This window comes from Euphorbia lathyris, chromosome 1 (assembly GCF_963576675.1).
Source record: "Euphorbia lathyris chromosome 1, ddEupLath1.1, whole genome shotgun sequence".
Taxonomy (NCBI): domain Eukaryota; kingdom Viridiplantae; phylum Streptophyta; class Magnoliopsida; order Malpighiales; family Euphorbiaceae; genus Euphorbia; species Euphorbia lathyris.
The window spans coordinates 140,111,756-140,132,222 of NC_088910.1; the positions used below are offsets into that span (position 1 = coordinate 140,111,756).

Consider the following 20,467-nt stretch of genomic DNA (forward strand, 5'->3'; position numbering starts at 1 on the left):
TTCGCTAATGCCAAAGAGGAGTGGAACCTTTCTTGTATCCAGCGGTCAAACGCCGGATTATCCAATGACAGACAACGACAGATCAGTGGTGGCAGAGGCAGAGGCAGAGCGGCAGGTAAAAGTGTGTTGCGATGGGATTTCTAAAAGTAGCAAGATGACATGAAGTATCAACCCCTTGAGTGTTCAATGGTGAATGGATTTTTAATCATTTCATTTTATTTCGGTTGTAGTGTTTCACTAGTACAGAAACGCTTACTTGTGTCGCACTTTTTCAGGTTGTTGTGTCGCACTTTTGTGCGACACAACAGGGGTGCGACACAAGAACTTTGCATCGCTCTTGAGAGCGACACAAGCTACTCATATGTTGTGTCGCTTCTAGAGTGCGCGACACAACATATGATAATTCTTGTGACGCGCTCCAAGGGTGCGCGACACAAGCTCCCCAATTAATCTGGTATACTTTGTATCACTCCTTCCTCATACGCGACGCAAAATATTGATATTTAAAAAAAAAATTACAAAATTTTCCAGCATCTAGCATAAAATTTTATAATCAAAATTGAAAATAATAAAATAAATAAAAATTTGGATTGAAGAGAGCTATGACAGCATAAAAATTCTACACACGAGGAAAATTTAAACAAAAACATAAGGAAAAGTTTAAAGGCAACACAAAAAATAACTTGTTAAGTTACCAAGTCCTTCATCATCAATTATACATGAATTCATGTTCAAGCTCTCAAAATTGGTAAAACCTGCTCAAAATAAATAATAAAAATAAGAAAGCACTCTTAGAAATATCTATTGTCAAAAGTTCACTGCACAAACCATCAAATGTTGAATTATAATTATTTCATATTAGTTAAACATGCTTAAAACACTTAAAATAGCTAATAAGGCATTCTGAATGTTATACATTATCTGATGCTAATAAGGCATTGGTACCTAATAATGCTAGGCTTATCAAATATAACAACCAATTTTCTCTTATCTGGTTTGATGGTTTTTGCATGTCCACCACAGGGAACAAGAAAATTAGTATATGTTATCCCAGGATGTTAACAAGTTGTCACCTAATGAAAGATAATAGGAATAGAATTTGACTCTTTCTATTTATCTCAACTTTAATTAAGATCCTATCAGGGGCTTAATGTTAACAAATAGTCAATTAGAAAGTAGCAGGCGTGAGAATGGTCGAGCAATAGAATGGTCCAATTCACAGTTCATAATCGGACTAATCAAATGGCATCAACTGGGATATACTAAGGAAAACCAGAAACTCTAAATTACAACAAGGCTTACATGGATAACATCTAGGAGATGCAATGGAATTTGTCCGACTTCTTCATCAGGGTACCTGCAACCATATAATACAAATAATATTAGAGTACTTGATTACCAAATATAACATGTACATAAATAAGTCAATGAGTGATTGAAACAAACATGTCTTAAAAAGACATTTTCAACCCAATTTCAGCATTGAGAGCAATATTGTGATGCTGAAAGCAAATTTGGCAACTGGAATAAGCCATACCTCCAACTATAAATAATGCTCCAGTTATCCAGAAGTTAGCGTACATCCATAAAATCAAAATTGCAAAGAGTCCTACAATAAAAAGTCCAGGAGTATAACCCAAATACCGAACAGCAGCTCCCTAAAATATGGGATTGGGTGTCAGTGGTACATATAAAAAGTAACTGTTCAATCACATTGATGCTAATACCCTATAATGAAAATGTAACTACATCCCAGTTTGAGTTAACAGAAAACCTATCTCAGAATCAGATCCATAATCCTGAATGATGAAACAAACACCACTAGTGAAAATTGCAAAATATAGAAAAGAGAACCAAAGATATAAATGCTGCTATAATTTTTTGAGATAGACACATGTGAACCACAAACTCTTTAAAATTCTTTGGTAAACAAGCTACAATAGGCTCTAAAAACCAATCCGCTCCTCACTAGAGCTCTAAACACCAGGTTCCAATCTGACTACAATAATTTTAACACTTCACAACAGAAATAAGAACCATATTCATGCTGATAGATCCACATCTATCACTGGCGCACATACCAGCTCATGTTAAAATAAACATGAAATGGCCAAACCCAAATTTGCAATTCAATTGGCATCCCAAAAGCTAATATCATAATGAAAGAATAATCAGGTTAAGATATACCAAGATATGCCCTCTATGACACAAACAAACAATTTTTAACATTCGATGCCAGAGCCATAGCAAAATCGCAGCACTCTTCAGAGTTCTCCTTAAATCACATCAAAGCATTGATAAGATCTAGACCAAATACAAGATGACCCCGCATTGAAAGCCAACCAGTCTATACTCAAAGAATATAACTGTGTAAAGCATAATCTGAACTAAAACTGATCCACCAAAACTATTTGTTGCAAAGGAGGATTGAGTTTCTTACTCAAACAAAACCAACAAGTAACCAAACTAAATAAGCTACACAAATCCACTGATCAACACCGAACATGAAAGAACAAGGTAAAAGTGAAACAACGCACCCATTGCTAAACACCAAAACAATTATGAGAATAATAGACGTTTAATGAAAGATGTAACCATTAAATTATGCTAAAAACAAACTTAATTAAGAGCTACAAAATTACCAAACTATATGGTCCATGAAAGAAAACATTCATAAAACCTAAATCAACACCAGTTCTCAAATACTCAAATCCATAAATTCAAAACATTTTCCAAAAACATAAAGCAGAGTATGCAATTTAACGATAACTCTTTTGGAACCTGGCACGGGCACCGCGACCACCGAAGTTCTTGGGCTCGCAGCGCCTAGGATCAGCCACAAGCAAAGTCCTATCATACCTTACCAGAATATCTTTGATCTCCTTCTTACTTTGTTCATCAACAAACTTCTGGTAGTAGGCCACCAGAGCTTTCGCAATGCTCTGACGAATAGCATAAATCTGAGAAGTGTGACCACTGATAGGGGTCAAAAACCCCTATCTTTGGGTACGGTTTTAGGATGGGTTTTAGCGTTATTTAGTTAATAAGCGAGAAATTCTCGCATTTAAATGCTTTTGTGTGAGTTAGTTAGAAATTGGAAATGCTTTATTTACTTTTCGTTGTTTAGGCTCGTTTTATGATCAATTTAGGCAAATACGGCCAAAATGGCATGCATATTATAATTCCGTTATCTTTTGAAGCTAATTGATCCGTCAAAAGTCGCACCAAACGAAGCGTTTGCTCAAATAAGCGATTGGCGGGTCAATTTAGCCTTTGGACTAATGTTATCTGGAGTTTTTGTGCATGCGCAGGGATAAGTTCGGGCGAAAAACACATTGTTGGCATTCGACAACCGCGCGGGGGCGTATCGAGCAAGACTGCTCGACGAACTGGCCTATTTTAGGCCAGCTCGCCGAGCTGGCCCTCAGGGGCCTGCTTGGGTGAGCTGGCGCGGCCAGCTCGCCGAGCAGGCTGTGCCTGCTCGCGACGAGCAGTGCCTGCTTACCGAGCAGCTCGCCCTGCTCGGCGAGCAGACCTGCGGGAATTGGTCAAAAAGACCAATTCCGCCCCCACGACTCCACGATCGGCCCCACGACTTCCTACCTGCATAAGGACACGAAATAGGTCATCAAAAGGGCCCAAGCCACGCCTATAAATAGGATTTTTCCAATGTAATTAGACATCTTTCATTATTTGTAAATTACTTTAGCTTTCCCCTTGAATTTCCTCTCCATCTCCTCCATCTTCTTCGACCTCCATTGAAGCTCATTCAAAGCTGTTCTCGAGGAATATTCAAGGTCCGTCCTTAAGACCTAGGAAGCCGATTGCAGAGTAGACAGGTTCCTTGAAAGAGATTTTCGTATCTCCTTTTACTTTACTTTGTTTGTACTCTTTGATACAATCTATGAATCCTAGGCTAATTGTATCCTGTGACATTATTCTTCATCTTTAATAATACTTTAGCTCTTATTTTGTTCTATGCTTATTGATTTAATCTTTGTCTTACGCTTTATTCAATTGGTTTAACTCATTCAAAAGCCCCAAAATTGAGTAGGCACATATTGTGAGCTGAATCTGACCTAGTCAGAGTCTAGGAGATTGACGACCTCTTAGTTGATTAAGCCCAAATTACTGAGCCTTAGACCTAGTTTCGGCCTTACAAGGGAATCACGCACTAGGAACTTCAGGAGGGTAAGTAGGGTTAATCGCCTTGAATACAAGTGACTTAGATTAGGTTTTTAATCAATAGACCTAATAACCTAACTTCATTATTATCGTTCATACCATGTTCCTTCGGGTAATTGCATTAGTGAAAGATCAATTAGGAGTAGTTTAACTTAATTAGGCATAGAATAACTTAGTTAGAACTAGTATAACTTAGCTAGGAGTAGCGTAATTCAACCTAGGAGTAGATTAACTTAAACAAACAAATTCAAAACCCACAAAGCCTAGATAACACCTGAGACCAAGTAATTCGATACTTGTGGTAAATAAGTCCTGTGGATTCGATACCTGGACTTTCCAGATTTATTACTTGATAACGACGGGGTACACTTATCCCTTAGTGAGTCTTCTTCACCGAAGGCGCATCAAGTTTTTGGCGCCGTTGCGGGGGATAGTAGACTAATTCTATAAATACCCGACAACCGCCAATAATCAAGTTTTTGGCGCCGTTGCCGGGGATAGTAGATTAATTCTATAAATACCCGACAACCGCCAATAATCAAGCTTTTGGCGCCGTTGCCGGGGATTTATTTCTTCTGCAATATCGAACCAAAGGTTGATTTGTTAGTTTAGGCATTCATTGTAAATATCCTTTGTTTATATCATTTATACTTGTTTATATACTTGTTTATATTCATACTTCCGTGTACAAATACTTGTTTTCGTTTATACCTAAAAGTACATATGACCTTTCTATACTTGTTTATATCTACCATGTTCTCTCATAACATGCGTAGTTGTTCATACCTATTCTTATTTATACTTGTTTATACAAACGTGTATCTATACTTGTTGAATTCATCTATACTTTTTTGTCTGTGCTTGTTTATACCTTTTTATACTTGTTCATTCTTATATTTATATTTGTTCATATTCTGAGTCATACTTATACATACTTGTTTATCTCTACTAGTTGTACCATGTACATCAATCTATACCTGTCAATAGTAAGAATACTTGTATAAAACTGTGCAACCTTGTATGATGTATATAATTTTCTTTCCGCTTTCATTTATTTCTTGTATTTATTTCTTCTCAGCATATGCCTACAAGATCAGCAAGAATACCGTGTGTCCCTCTTAACCCTGAACTTGAACGTACTCTTCGCAGGAGCAAACAGATTGGAAAGCTGAAGCAAGACGAGATCATCGAGCCTGTCAAGATGACTGACAATGAACGGAACACTGAGAACACCGGGCCAGAAAATGACAATCGTCTGATGAGTGAGATCCTGGCACCACACCGACACCAGCATTTGTCCGGCATTGCCGCTCCAAATATTCCGGCTAGTACATACGAAATCAAGTCCGGTATAATTCACTTGATCCAACAGACCGGATTGTTTGGAGGGGAAGCATATGAGAGCCCGAATGATCATCTGGATCGCTTCCTAATGTGCGCAGACACTGCAAGAACAAATGGGGTTCCCCAAGATGCTGCTAGGCTGAAGTTGTTCCCGTTTTCTCTGACTGGGCAAGCTTTGGAATGGCTGAGAACACTGGAGCCCGGATCAATCACGACTTGGGCAGGATTGGAGAAGGAATTCTTGTCCTACTACTTCCCTCCCTCGAAGACAGCAATGCTCAGGGGTGAGATCACATCCTTCCACCAACCCGAGCACGAAGCGCTCCACACATCTTGGACCCGATTCAGGAAAATGCTGCGCATGTGCCCTCATCATGACATACCCAAGCATCAATTGGTGAGCGTCTTCTATCACGGATTGACACCCACCAACCGGGCTATTGTAGACTCCGCAGCGGGTGGAGATTTGTTTAGGAAGACAGCAATAGAGGCGTATGACATGATTAACGAGCTGGCTAGGAAGAGCGTACAGTGGCAAGAGGAGAAACTCGCTGGCCCCACAAGGCAGCGGGTGTTTGCTGTGGAAGAACAAGAACAAAATCCAAGTGTTGCGGATATAAATAGGAAGATGGACGTCCTGTTGGCTAAATTCAGCCAACCTCCCACCTATGTGCACTGTCAGGCAGGGAGCCCTTTCGCTGGAGATGGGGTGGAGATGGTCAATTATATTGGGGGGCAGCCAAGGTACAACCAGAACTATAACAACTACAACCCCAACAACCACAACTCCTACAACAACAACAACAACAACTATAGGAGGCCTCAGCACCCGAACCTATCTTACGGGAATTCAAATCAGAATGTGCTTCGACCTCCCAGCGGTTTTGTTCAGGAACATAGAGAACGGGGGCTTGGCATGCCCCCATATCAACAGCAGAACCAAGGGCCAATGCAACCTCCTAAGGAATCTGACGAGGTGGTTACTCTCTTAAAGGAGATCTCGGCTAGGCTTGCCAACAATGAAGCTTTCTGCAAGGATCTGAGCAATCAGGTAGCCCAGATCAATAGGGATAGGCAGGAAAGGCCACAGGGTTCTCTCCCAAGCACAACGGAGAAGAATCCAAAGATCCTGAGAAAGGATTGAGTAAGGGGGAGAAATCGAGTTCTCCTCGGTTTAAATTCAAAGCTTGAATAATTGTTTCTGCATTTTTTTTCCCTTCTTTTTGTTTTGGTTAAATTTGATTGTTAGTTTTTAATTCGTATTTTTATTATATTGTCAAGCTTTGCACCCCATACTCTCTCTAAATTAAAAAAAAATGAATGAAAAAAAAAATAAAAAGATAAAGATAGGGGATGAAGGGGATGACTCATCATCCCCTTCCTTACCTTCTTCTTTCTTTCTTTCCTTCTTTTATTCACTTCTTTCTTCTTTCTTCTTTCTTTCTTTCTTTTTTTTTTTTTCACAAAACCTAAACCCTAAATCCTCCATACTAACCCGAATTCAACAACTAAGGTATGTATTCTTACCTATTTTTTATTTCTAACATGTTTCTAGGTTTAGATTTTAGTTTATGGTGTTAATTTTTGAGATTTGGGACAAAACCTAAGTTTTGGGTTTTTTTATCTTTTTTCTCAAATAACCTTTTACTTGCTTTCAATTCTTGATATTCTTGCAATATATAGTTACATTATGATCAATATGTGATTTGGGTATGATTTTTGTTCTTAATTTGTGAATATTTGGAGAAATTGCTTAATTTGGGTAAAATCTCCATTTTAGCTCAAAGTTCAACTATTCAGTTTATAGTTGACAACTTGCCAATAGAATTCTATATCACATTCTTAACACATTTTAGTCACTGGGCATCTCTAATTTTGCACGAATTTAAGAATTACGGGTAAATTACTTAGGGACTGAAAGCTTATGGTTTTGGTCCCTAAGTTTCTAAACTATGGTTTTTCCTATTTATTGGTTATTTGGAGGTTTATGTTTATGTTTGTGAAGAAATTCTAACTAGTCCGTTTGGTCTATCTCTCAGGCACTATGGGAAGGAAAGGCAAGGCCAAGATCATAGTTGACAATGAAGCCGACTCTGACATCGAATTCAGTGACGCTCTGCAAGCTAAGTATAACCCACCTTTTGGGCTAGTCGATGAGAGAGAGGGGCTATTGTATCATTGGTTTTCTAGGCAAGAACTTGCCACTCTAATCATTGTTGACCAGAAATATCTAACATCTATAGGTCTGGAAAAGGATTTCAATGAAATCCTAAAATTCCACGGTTGGCATAGACTGGCCACAAAAAGGACCCCATTATATTACAATTTCACTGTAGAATTTCTGACCACCTTGAAAAAGGAGTTGCCTGTGGGGTGTGGTAAGCATTCTTTCAGACTGAACGGTATACCCTATCGTCTCAGTGACACTACGTTAGCAGCCTTGATGGGAGTCTATAACCATCCAGAGGCAGTCTCGGGTTTTGAGGAACCCATGACAAAAGATAAAGCTTGGGAACAATTAACAGGCTTATCAGAATTTGACTCCCGCACTGCTAGCCCAATCCACCTCTTAGACCCAGTGCTAAACCTTGTACACAAGTTTGTGGCTCACAACTTGTTAGGCAAAAATGAGAGCAATAAGATCTCAAAGACAGAATTGCTCATACTGTGGTGTGTGGCCAACCATAAACCCGTTAATAGTATCAAAGCCATCTTTGAAGGCTTTTCAAGCCAAACAAGTAGAAAACGCGGGTCCATTGGCCTTGGACATTTGGTTACGAACTTCCTTGATAGCCAATTCAAAGATTTGGACATTCAGGAAGATGGTTTCCACCCCACCTTGCTTAACTCCACATTTCTGGGAAAATCTACTTTCCATTCAGTTTTGAACAGGAACTCATCTAGAGGAGCAAGCTCAAGTGGGAGGGCAAGAAAACGGACAAGAAACCTACCACAACTAAGAGAGGGAGAGCACGACGAACCTGAGGACACTAGTACAGAAATGCTCACTTGTGTCGCACTTCTTGTGTCGCGCTTGAAAAGAAAGCGACACAATGGAGTAACTAGTGTCACACGTTTTGTAAATGCGACACAACTAATTATTCTATGCCACCACTTGTGTCATGCTTGAAGAGCGTGCGTCACAAACGAGTTAATTCTTGTATCGCCTCTCTTATAGTGTGACACAAGAGTAAGCTTGTAACGCGTCTTTACCAAAACGACACAAGGACTATGTTATCTTTGTGTCGCGCTTTTATAAAAGCGACACAAGAAGTGTGTTATTTTTGTGTCGCTCATTTGTAGGAGTGCAACACAATTAATACCAACTACCACTAGTACAAAAATTCTTTTGAAATTCGACAGACTTGTTTTCTCTGTCTCCCTCGTTTGATTCTTCGCGACTTCCTATTCTCTCTTTCATGTACATCTCCTTCCTCCCTCGAATGAGAACTCTAGCCCTTCTCTCTTCCATGGATGTCTTCTCCCATCGCTACTTTCTCTGCTTTTGTGATGAGAACCATCGATTCTCACCGTTCCGGTCGTGTCCTTTCTTCGCTAACGGTATTAGTTGTTAACCCTAGTTCTGAATTTCTTTTATTTTGATTTTAATGGTCTCTGCTCGAAGTTGAAACCGCTCCTGTGTTTTTTGTTGATAAAGCCGTGCACTCTTGTTAATTTGTGAGTATTTTTGGGGTTAATTCGAGGAATTATTGCTTGTTGAAGTAAAATGGAGGATTTCTAATGTGTATGTAGGGATCTCTGCTCGAAGTTCAACTAACAAAACGGTACGCCTTTCTTTAGCTTTTACTTCCTCTCTTCGGCGCACTTATCTTTACAGCAATCAATATCAAGCATTATAGCGTGTACATTTTGTTCGATAAAATCCCCCAACCAATCCTTAGTCAAATTTCAATGATTTTGATTTTTGTGGTCTATGGAAGTAGCAAACTGCTATCTTGACGGAATTCTAATAACCTACAAGAGATTCCATTCTCTACACAACCTTACTCCTTCACGTAGATTCGATTCTCTCCTTTTCTATCACCTGCAAGAGATTCAAATCGTTGATTTGTTTTAATTCGATTTGCAGGAGAGATTGAGGAACTATCTCTGTAGGTGCTCTCAACTCTTCTTCTAATTCTAATAATAAAGGGTGATCTCTCTAGCAGAAGTGGTTAATATTTACTTCCACGAGTCTGAAAAGCTCTTGAAGAGTCTTCGAGGATGATTGTAATCATCGTTTTCCTCTTCTCTTTTTCTAATTATAGACTCAATTCAAGTAGGCGTGCATTTTCTAAATTATGTATGTCAGATGCAGGATGGATAGAGAGTTGTTAGATTACAAGAAAATGGGAATTCATTTGAATCAATTGATGGGAAGTAGCTCAAGTATTGGCGCCAAACGAGTCAGAATGTATGTGTTGCCTTTCGAGCAGCTTCCGATCAAAACAATCGTGCTGGGTAGGAAACACATAACATATCAATTTTTGTACAAGATTCTTGGATAAAGATAAAGAAAGAGGAGGCGGAAGAGGTTGCTCGCCGGAGCGATGGCTGTGGCCGCAATTGCCTTCGAAATTGTTGCATTCAAGGTATTTGTTGAAATGCTCTTGTTGCTTTTAGATGTGATTTTGATGGGCTATTCTCTGGCTTTTCATGAATTGTGCTTTGTATTTGGGCTCATGTTTGTTTGGCTCCATGGATACAGGGGCAAGACTCCCTTTATACGCTTTCAAAAAATCGTACAAGTCTGTTAGCGAAAAGAAGGTGTTTGATCGGATTTCCTATTACAGAGAAGTTAACAACGTTTAGGGGTTTTGTTGGCTTTGGTTTTATTGTTCTTTCTATTAGTTCACTATGGGTTTGAGTGCATTTTACATTCTCAATTTTGTATTGTTGGTCGCATATATATTATTAGTTTTGTTGCATATATATTTTATCCCTCTACTCATTTTTTTACAGTTCTCTGTTTTCTCACTGAACCATGCTTGCGACACTCTCTCTGAACTATGATCAATTCACTCTGTTTCAGGATTACATTGTGGCCGATTTTCATGCACGGGCTTTTGCAGCTATCGAAAAATTCCCATCCAAACATATCAATTGAGTTTTATGTCAGTTTTTCTTTCCATCTTATACTGATTATTTTTCATCATGATCACTGTTATTTTTATTTCATTACATAGTCTTTCGACAACGTTTCTCATCTATTACCATGCATTTTTCTCATCTTCACCATTAATTGGGTTCCAATAGGTTTTATGTGGAGATCACTTTCTCTTTGTATTCCAATCCCTTTCAATTTGAAATGATCAGGTTGAGTTCTCTTCTTGATGGGTTATTGGATTTATGGTTTTTTCAGTTCATCTCTGTTTTATGGGTTTATGGTTTATAATGTTCCTTTAATTTTGTTTCTCAATGCAGAGATAGCTTGTGTTTTGAAGAATCCTGTGCGTTCCAATATGGTTTCAGATTCTAGGTATTGTTGGTATCTTTTACTCTGTCCTTGCATGCATATGCATTTACGAATTTCTTACAAAAAAAAAAAGGTTTGGCTATTGCTAATTTTATTTTTAATGTGAAATAGTGCATGTAGGCATACATTTTATAATGTTGAGGTAACAACTAAATAATATTTTAGTTTTCCATTTTTAGCAAGATTTTCATAACTTTTTCTTGCGAATGTAATGCTATTCAAGCTGTGTTCACCTTAAATTTCTTCCTCAAATTCTTAACTTTATTTTGATCAGTGTGATTATCTATACTTATTTAAAATCTCAAGGTAGAGTCTAAATAGGATGATTTTACTCTCAATCCTAGGATTCTAAGTTACATGTACACTATTAGATGGTTTAGTCACATGTTTTTGAGTTTTCCTATCTATTATAATCTTATCAACAGATTAATATTTGTTTATTTTCATTTAAGTTTTTTGAGCTCATTTTTCTCGAATAGCTAAGTTAAAATTAATTAAAGACTTTTAATAGTTTATTTCCACTCTTATTTAGTTGTAAAAAAATTTCATACTTTTAAAACTGTTTAAAAAAAAATTATTTCATTTAAGTAATTAATAAAAAAATTATATATCCGGTGCATTGCACGTGGTTTCATACTAGTTACCTTAAACTCTACAACACAAGCACACATTCAACAATGTGCACTGAACATGCTCTACTTAGTTGCTATTTCGATAGAAATCTTTATGTAGAGACAAAATTGATAACAGATTAAGGGAAAAGCAACTAGTTGAATTGAGTGTTTTTTATTGACCATAATTCTTCTATTTTTTTTATACAGTTTGAATGAAGTGTGTCATATTGGATTAATTCTGCAGTCTCCCCTCAAATTTCAGGTTATATCAAATCTTTCAGCAGCCACAGATCCCCTGTTCTATTTGGAATCTTGGGGACGTTTCCCAAAGGAGAGGAACCGCCTATTCAAATTGATAGCAGATATAGTAAGGTGAGAATCTCCATTTACTCCTGTTAAATTGCTTTAGAATCTGAAGTTTTACATTGCAAAATGTATGACAATCTTATAAACTTTTGTCTGGGATGTATTCTTGTAATGGTCCTTGTTTAACATTCATATTTGTTTGTGCAGAGAGAGGGAGTGTTTTTCATAAGTGGAGATGTTCATTTTGGAGAAATCTCACGATATGACTGTGCAACAGGATATCCACTCTATGGTGTAACCTCAAGTGGACTTACTCAAGCTGTTGAAAACGCAATACCCTCGCCGCTGAAATTCATAGTGAGATTTGTAGCTTGGTTGACACCAACTACAATGAGAGTAATGAACTAAAATTGCAGATTCAAGTCATGTACATATGCTGAGTGATGTTTTTCATCAACCGTAGTTTTATCTTGAAAAGTATATTTTTGGGGCATGATTCTAAAATGTAGATTCTTTATAGGCCAACCGAACTTTAGATCGATTAAAATAGACTGGAGAGCAAGTCCAGTGACCTTGAACCTTGAAGTTAGGGACATGAATGGACACCCTGTCAACAGGGTAAAGTTCCCATTGTTGGAGTTGCAATCGCATAGCATGAACTCCACAGAATCCATCAAAGTAGGAAAATATCGAAGATACTGCTCCTTTGAAGTGAATTTGCCATGGATAGACAGATATCGCCTAGCAATTTTATTCTATGTTGCTGTTTCAGGTATGCCTTTTTTATAAATGCAGCATCATTATTTTAAACTGAATCCTGCATGAACTCTTCCGTTGGCTGAACTGAAATTGTTTTGCTGCTCTCTGTTTTGCACATTAAAAAGCTAAACCAAGGATAGCAAACGAGAATAACATTCAAATTGGCATGACCGTGTGTATGAACTGATAAAAAGCGAACATGTACCTATAATGAATTTTATTTTAAAAGTATTTTGATTACACAGCAGTATCAGATTGGCAATATGGAGATGTTAAGTACTGTAGAAAAAGAAATATGTTTTTTTTCCGTTGCGATGTAATGATTTATTAGGCCATTATTTACAGAGCCCAGATTGTGTCGTTTGGTATGAATCGAATCAGATTAGTTTTGTAGATCATGTTATCATGTCAAGAATTATTGTGTTGTGTCATATCAATCGGGTCGGATTAGTTCTGCAAAAAAAAAAAACAGGGCTAGTTCTGTAACAGAACATGTCCTGTTCTGTTACAGAGCTGATAATAAATTCTAGACTGGTATACCAGTCCAGAACATGTTAACCTTGACCATGGAAAATGTATGAAGCATTATGTAGACATGTATCAGATAAGTCTCCAACTGTTAGATGCTTTAACTTATGTATGAAGCATTATGTAGACATGTTAACCTTGACCATGAAAAACATGGAGTCAATTGTGAGCCACATTCTGTCCCTTACTTCTTGTTCGTCTGATTCTGCAGTCCCTCTCTTTTCAAGAGATGTGGTAGCACGTGCTGTTCAGACAGTTGTTGATGGATTCTTGGAAATGTATTGTGCATTCGTATTGCTATTTGACTTGTTATATTCTTCTTTCTGAATTAATTTTGTGAATACAATGTTGTTTCTCATTGAATGTAGGGATAACTATCCCTCAAGCGTTGTTGTTCTTGACAAGATCAACATTTTTCGTCCAGACAGAGTTTTCATGGTGATAATATGATTCTGTGTACTAAATTTTTATAATTTGATATTGCTCAAATATCCCTTTGATTTCTTGTCCATTTCATGCAATCATGCAGTTTCTGATGGAAATGCATTATAAAATAGTAGCAGCAGTTCACAGTCATAGATGTCATAAGTTGGCTGGGATTGAGGTGCTTATAGATATTCTTGGACATGGAGCTGTTGTTTCAAGCACTTGCAAGTATGTTTTTGTAGGATTGAGTTATTAGTAAAATATATATCAAGTTGTTGAATCTATACATTTATTTCTCATGTTGCGAAAACAATGTGCAATAGTACAATTTTTCTGTTCTATTTTTCTTTATGTATTTATGCAATGTGGTACTTGTAGTTTTATGTGTATGTTCTATAATATCATGTAGAATCAAGTAAATTTTGATTATAAATTTTTATGCTAGATATTCGAAAATTTTGTAATTTTTTTTTAAAACATATCAATATTTTGCGTCGCGCGTGAAGAAGGTGCGATACAAAGTACACCAGATTAATTGGGGAGCTTGTGTCGCACACCATTGGAGCGAGTCATAAGAATTATCATATGTTGTGTCGCGCACTCTAGAAGCGCGGTACAAGAGTTGTCGCTCTATTGTATCGCGCACGTGACAAATGCGACACAACAGATGAGTAGTTTGTGTCGCTCTCAAGAGCGATGCAAATTTCTTGTGTCGCACCCCTGTTGTGTCGCATAAAAGTGCGACACAACAACCTAAAAAAGTGCGACACAAGTAAGCATTTCTCTACTAGTGGGAAGAAGAAGCTGCAGCAGCAGATGACCAAACGGAACACCAAGGGCCGGGGACGGAGGCCCAATTCCACGCCATTAACACCATGATGGCAGAAATGAGAGACCTTAACCTTCGGACCTTCAATACTGTTCAACAAATGGACCAACGGTTCACTACCTTCGAACAGAACATGGAACGAAGGCTCACGGGCCTTGAATATGTAGCGGCAGACTACTGTGAGCGCTACAACATGCAGTGGCCACCTCCCCCGGCCGATCAGTAAGTTGTCTTCTCCACCCTAACTTTTTACACTTGTTCTTTACGATTTGTGATGCAATGTTGGAACTTATTGCATATTTTTAGTGTGAGGAGGAGGGGTAGACAAACTTACAAAAATTGTATAATTTTTAAATTTTTGTTGCGTCGTGTCTAGTTTAGTTTTTCGTTTTTCGGGTTTTTATTTATGTTTTGCATGTTTAGGACCTAAAACCGTGAACCTCCTTCGAATCTAAACTTCGTTATTTGTCCTTGAGGGCTGAGAACCGAATCTAAGATTGCATGACAACTAGTTTAGGTGTAGGACACAATCCTTGTATCTGTAAAAGCATGAGCTAAAGTTTGCATTTAGACCCTACTTTTGAAGAAATGCTAAAATCATTACTTAGGTAGATAACTTAAGAATTGAAGGCATGTGATGTTAAACTTGAGTTTGGGGAAAACTAGTAAACACAAAATTGAAACCCAAAGAATTGTGAGTTGAATTTGAGCCTAAGAGCGAACATCAAAAAGCTCTTTTTCTTGACATTTTTGTGTGAATGCGCTTTGACTTGTGGAAAGATTACAGATTTTGCACCTAATACTGTGTTGAACCTACATGCAATGATTTGAGATGATAAACGATGAATCGGCCTCATTAGAATTAACCTTTTTTTTTACCTTATTTTCTCTTTTTCATCCACTCTAGGAAGCCCCTTTGAGCCTATATTTTTGTAGTTTATAGATTTTTCTTTCGTTCTAACCCAATTTTTGCAAACCATCATTTGGTTTGCTACTTAACCCTAAGTTTTTGCAAAGCTCACATCGAGCCTTTGTCGTTCTAGCGCTTTATCTTTGTTTATGGCATCATAGTAGCAAGCCAAAAGGCTAAAAAGTGAATGAGCATCACTATCCCAAAAAGAAAAAAAAGAAAAAAAAAAGAAAAACAGAAAAACAGAAAAACAGAAAAAGAAAAGAAAAGAAAAGAGACGAACAAAAAGGGGAGAACTTCATTCCCCAGTTCTTAAAATCAAAACGTCTCAAGAAAACGTCCTAAAAAAAGAGAATAATGAATGAATAAAAAGCTCAGTCGCTTCATATTTGCTAAAGCCATTTGAACTTTGTTTTTCTAGCGCTAGAACTATTAACCCTTGTTGTACCTTTAACCCTCTAACCACATTACAACCCCAATTCGAGGCTGTTTTTGATATCATCGGAGTCATATAGCATAGTAGAGGAACTCGGATGAACGTGCAAAATCAACGTAATCCTAAGCAAGAACATAAGCCGAGAGTAAACACTTTAGCCACCAAAATTGTGTGAAATGAGTGAACTACCTATGGTGAGGTGTTTTACTTAGCGATCCCCTCAAACTCGTTTAATTGAACATGTGTCCTTTGTCTTAAAACATATGACCTATGATAATTGAAATGCGGCTTTTGGATATTGTGTCTCTACTTTGTATTTCCGAATGCATGTAATTACAGATGCTCGAAATTGTGTCAAGCACCTAGTCAAACCGGGAGGTTTTCTAGCTTGCTTGTGATTGCGGGTTTAGTTTTTTAGTTTACTTGGGGACAAGTAAAGTTTTAAGTGCGAGGAGGTTTGATAGGGGTCAAAAACCCCTATCTTTGGGTACAGTTTTAGGACGGGTTTTAGCGTTATTTAGTTAATAAGCGAGCAATTCTCACATTTAAATGTTTTTGTGTGAGTTAGTTAGAAATTGGAAATGCTTTATTTACTTTTCGTTGTTTAGGCTCGTTTTATGATCAATTTAGGCAAATACGGCCAAAATGGCATGCATATTATAATTCCGTTATCTTTTGAAGCTAATTGATCCGTCAAAAGTCGCACCAAACGAAGCGTTTGCTCAAATAAGCGATTGGCGGGTCAATTTAGCCTTTGGACTAATGTTATCTGGAGTTTTTGTGCATGCGCAGGGATAAGTTCGGGCGAAAAACACATTGTTGGCATTCGGCAACCGCGCGGGGGCGTATCGGGCAAGACTGCTCGATGAACTGGCCTATTTTAGGCCAGCTCGTGGTGAGCTGGCCTTCGTAGGCCAGCTCGCCGAGCAGGCCCCTTGGAGGCCTGCTCGCCGAGCAGCTCGCCCTGCTCGGCGAGCAGACCTGTGGGAATTGGTCAAAAAGACCAATTCCGCCCCCACGACTCCACGATCGGCCCCACGACTTCCTACCTGCATAAGGACACGAAATAGGTCATCAAAAGGGCCTAAGCCACGCCTATAAATAGGATTTTTCCAATGTAATTAGACATCTTTCATTATTTGTAAATTACTTTAGCTTTCCCCTTGAATTTCCTCTCCATCTCCTCCATCTTCTTCGACCTCCATTGAAGCTCCTTCAAAGCTGTTCTCGAGGAATATTCAAGGTATGTCCTTAAGACCTAGGAAGCCGATTATAGAGTAGACAGGTTCCTTGAAAGGGATTTTCGTATCTCCTTTTACTTTACTTTGTTTGTACTCTTTGATACAATCTATGAATCTTAGGCTAATTGTATCCTGTGACATTATTCTTCATCTTTAATAATACTTTAGCTCTTATTTTGTTCTATGCTTATTGATTCAATCTTTGTTTTACGCTTTATTCAATTGTTTAACTCATTCAAAAGCCCCAAAATCGAGTAGGCACATATTGTGAGCTGAATCTGACCTAGTCAGAGCCTAGGAGATTGACGACCTCTTAGTTGATTAAGCCCAAATTGCTGAGCCTTAGACCTAGTTTCGGCCTTACAAGGGAATCACGCACTAGGAACTTCAGGAGGGTAAGTAGGGTTAATCGCCTTGAATACAAGTGACTTAGATTAGGTTTTTAATCAATAGACCTAATAACCTAACTTCATTATTATCGTTCATACCATGTTCCTTCGGATAATTGCATTAGTGAAAGATCAATTAGGAGTAGTTTAACTTAATTAGGCATAGAATAACTTAGTTAGAACTAGTATAACTTAGCTAGGAGTAGCGTAATTCAACCTAGGAGTAGATTAACTTAAATAAACAAATTCAAAACCCACAAAGCCTAGATAACACCTGAGACCAAATAATTCGATACTTGTGGTAAATAAGTCCTGTGGATTCGATACCTGGACTTTACAGATTTATTACTTGATAACGACGGGGTACACTTATCCCTTAGTGAGTCTTCTTCACCGAAGGCGCATCAACCACCGCCCTTGACGCGAATCCTCATGTCAACGCCGGAAAAACGGTGACGTCCGATAATGAAAAAGCACCATGAAGTGAGCTGACCATAATGTCAATATGACAAGTTCTCCCATGAAGTGGCTCCATTAAGATATATAAGAGAATCAAATTGGTAAATGAAAAAGCACCATCATTTTTTAGGACTAATCGAAGCAAATGCAGTGAGAAAGATATTACTTGTACAGTTAGCCTTCTCCGTACCATATCCATAGGATAAGTTGTTGACATTACAATTATCCCTGCACATGCTCCAACTCCAAGGCGTAGAAGGGGAGTGAGCTGAGCATCATCTGCAGGAAGTAACAGGAGGAGAAATCAAGGAGTCAGGCCATATGATGAATACTGCCATCTATTAACAACTATCAGAAAGAGAACGTAGTCGATTTGAAACATATCATGCAACCAATCATGGAAGTCATACAAGTGTTTTTAATATCGTCCTTTGAAATGAGGAAAAAATGGATTTCTTACCGTTTCCAGTTTGTTGTTGATATAGCCACAAAATTCCCCTGTCAAAAAGCACAGAGGGAAAATAAGCAAGGGATAAGGAGATATCTCTTAAATGGATCCAGAAAACAATAAACCAAGTAAGACATGCTTAATTATCAGTATAATTAAGTATACTAGTAGAGATAATACACATGGTGTTCTGGTGTACCTCTACATGCTCCACTTCCACAACAAGCATTCACTCCATCTTTAAAACCTGCTCACACATAATTAATCATTAGCATAATTTACTTATGGATCAACTAATAATAAGTGTGGAGTTAAATCAATACATACCATATTTGGAGGGATTAGTTATCCTGTCGTGGAGCCAAATGTAAAAATTGGAGTTGCAATATTTAAACCCTTTTAGAAAATACTCAAGGCTTGTAAGAATTGCTTTCAAAGCATTTGTTATGTGCTAATGCTAGAGATGAAGCTGCCTCAAAGCAGGCACCTTCCTCTGCTTTTGGGTTCAATGCTCTCATCACTGGTAGGCAGCCTAATAGGCACACGCTTAAAAATGCAAACTTTCTTGCACCCATTTCGTACAACTCCTACAATTTCAATAAAAAAAACCCAATTCAAACACTCGGCCATATAATTCGATTGTCCCCTAAACTTTTGGAGATATTTAGTTAGTCTCATTAGTTTGTACTCTTCTCTTGAACCCATAAATATTATTATTCCCATATGCTTAATATCTTAGTGCATGAATTCATCAAAATCTATCTACATGAATACTTATTCTTTACATAAAAATGGACAAACATTTTAACCCTTTTCTATATATCATGGTGATAACATTGTTAAGGAAAATCAAATTAAAGTCTTATTAAGCGTCTACAATAAAAATAATATAAAAATCTTTCAGTGCGGCATTTTGTAGAACATTTAGGTAGCAACTAAGCAGAAATTAAAATACATAGTAAATCTGCCCTAACCATGTATCATATTGATAACATTGTACGAGAAAATGAAATTGAAGTGCTATCAAGCTTCTACCATAAAGATAGGATATTTTTTAGTGTGACATTTTGTCAAACAGTTAGGGATCAACTAAACAGAATTGAAACACATAGCTTTGCTTCAACAAATGACCAAAGAATCCAACTTTGGAGAAGGAAAGAAGAACTCTCTTATCGAACCTAATATGCATAGAATTGCTTCAATTGAGCATTTCATCGAACATGTAATGTGCATAAAATTGCTTCAATTATGCATAAAATTGCTTCGATTGAGCATTTCATCGAACAAGTAATATGCATAAAATTGCTTCGATTGAGCGTTTCATCGAACAGGTAACATGCGTAAAAGTGAACAGGTTTTTGAAGATCGATTGAGAAAGAAAAGCTAACAAAATAAAATTACCCATTATTCTAGTATTTCAGGAAAGAAAAGAACAAACAGAAAAGAGAAAGAGAGAAGATCATACCTGTTTAGGAACTTAGAACCATATGAAGTATTGCTGAAGAACCCTATTGAAATAACTCTTCAATGGCTTGTTCGCTTATTTATAGACTCCGACAACTGAGGTCAAAGATTGAAGTTTGAAACCGATTGAAGTTTAAGAGATAAATAGTAATTACCAAGCAAAATATAAAGCTCATGATTTACAGTTTATATTGGGAAGACAAAAAAGGAAGAAGGAAAATATAAAGCCCAGCCTATTTTCAATAAGTAAGAACATATATACGGTACCTTTGCACAGAAAGAAGGAAGAACAGAGTGCGATGAAGAAGAAGAAGAAGCAGAGGCGAGCGACGCCGATGAGGAAGAAGGAGCAGAGGCGAGCGATGAGGAAGAAGCAGATGGTGGCTGCGATTGTGAAATTAAAATTAGGGCAGATGGATATTGGGATTTTTAGTTTCTAATTTTTAGATTTTTAGTGTTGTTGCTGTAAATTAGTTTAATTTAGTGCTATTGCTGTAAATTAGTCTTATTTATTTTTATTTGTATTATTTTATAGTAAATTTTTTATAATTTTATTATTCATCCGATTTTTGAGCCGCCTAACCCGTTTAACCCGACTTACCTGCCTAGCCCGTCTAGCCCGACTTGCCCCGACTTACTCCGACTTGAACCGC

At 37.6% G+C, this 20,467-nt stretch overlaps 1 long non-coding RNA gene across 2 annotated transcripts; it reads right to left on the minus strand.

Annotated features, from left to right (window-relative positions):
- Positions 1-622: 622 nt before the first annotated feature.
- On the minus strand, positions 623-20,222 carry LOC136211124 (uncharacterized). 2 transcript variants are annotated; one of them, XR_010678362.1, is made up of 9 exons: positions 20,082-20,222; positions 19,816-19,910; positions 18,678-18,937; positions 18,550-18,597; positions 18,363-18,400; positions 18,093-18,181; positions 1,538-1,658; positions 1,303-1,357; positions 623-755 (listed from the first exon to the last, which is right to left on the minus strand). It is a non-coding gene; the product is annotated as an uncharacterized lncRNA (long non-coding RNA). The 2 variants fall into 2 exon arrangements; XR_010678361.1 differs by having other exon boundaries at positions 17,771-18,181.
- Between the last annotated feature and the right edge of the window lie 245 nt (positions 20,223-20,467).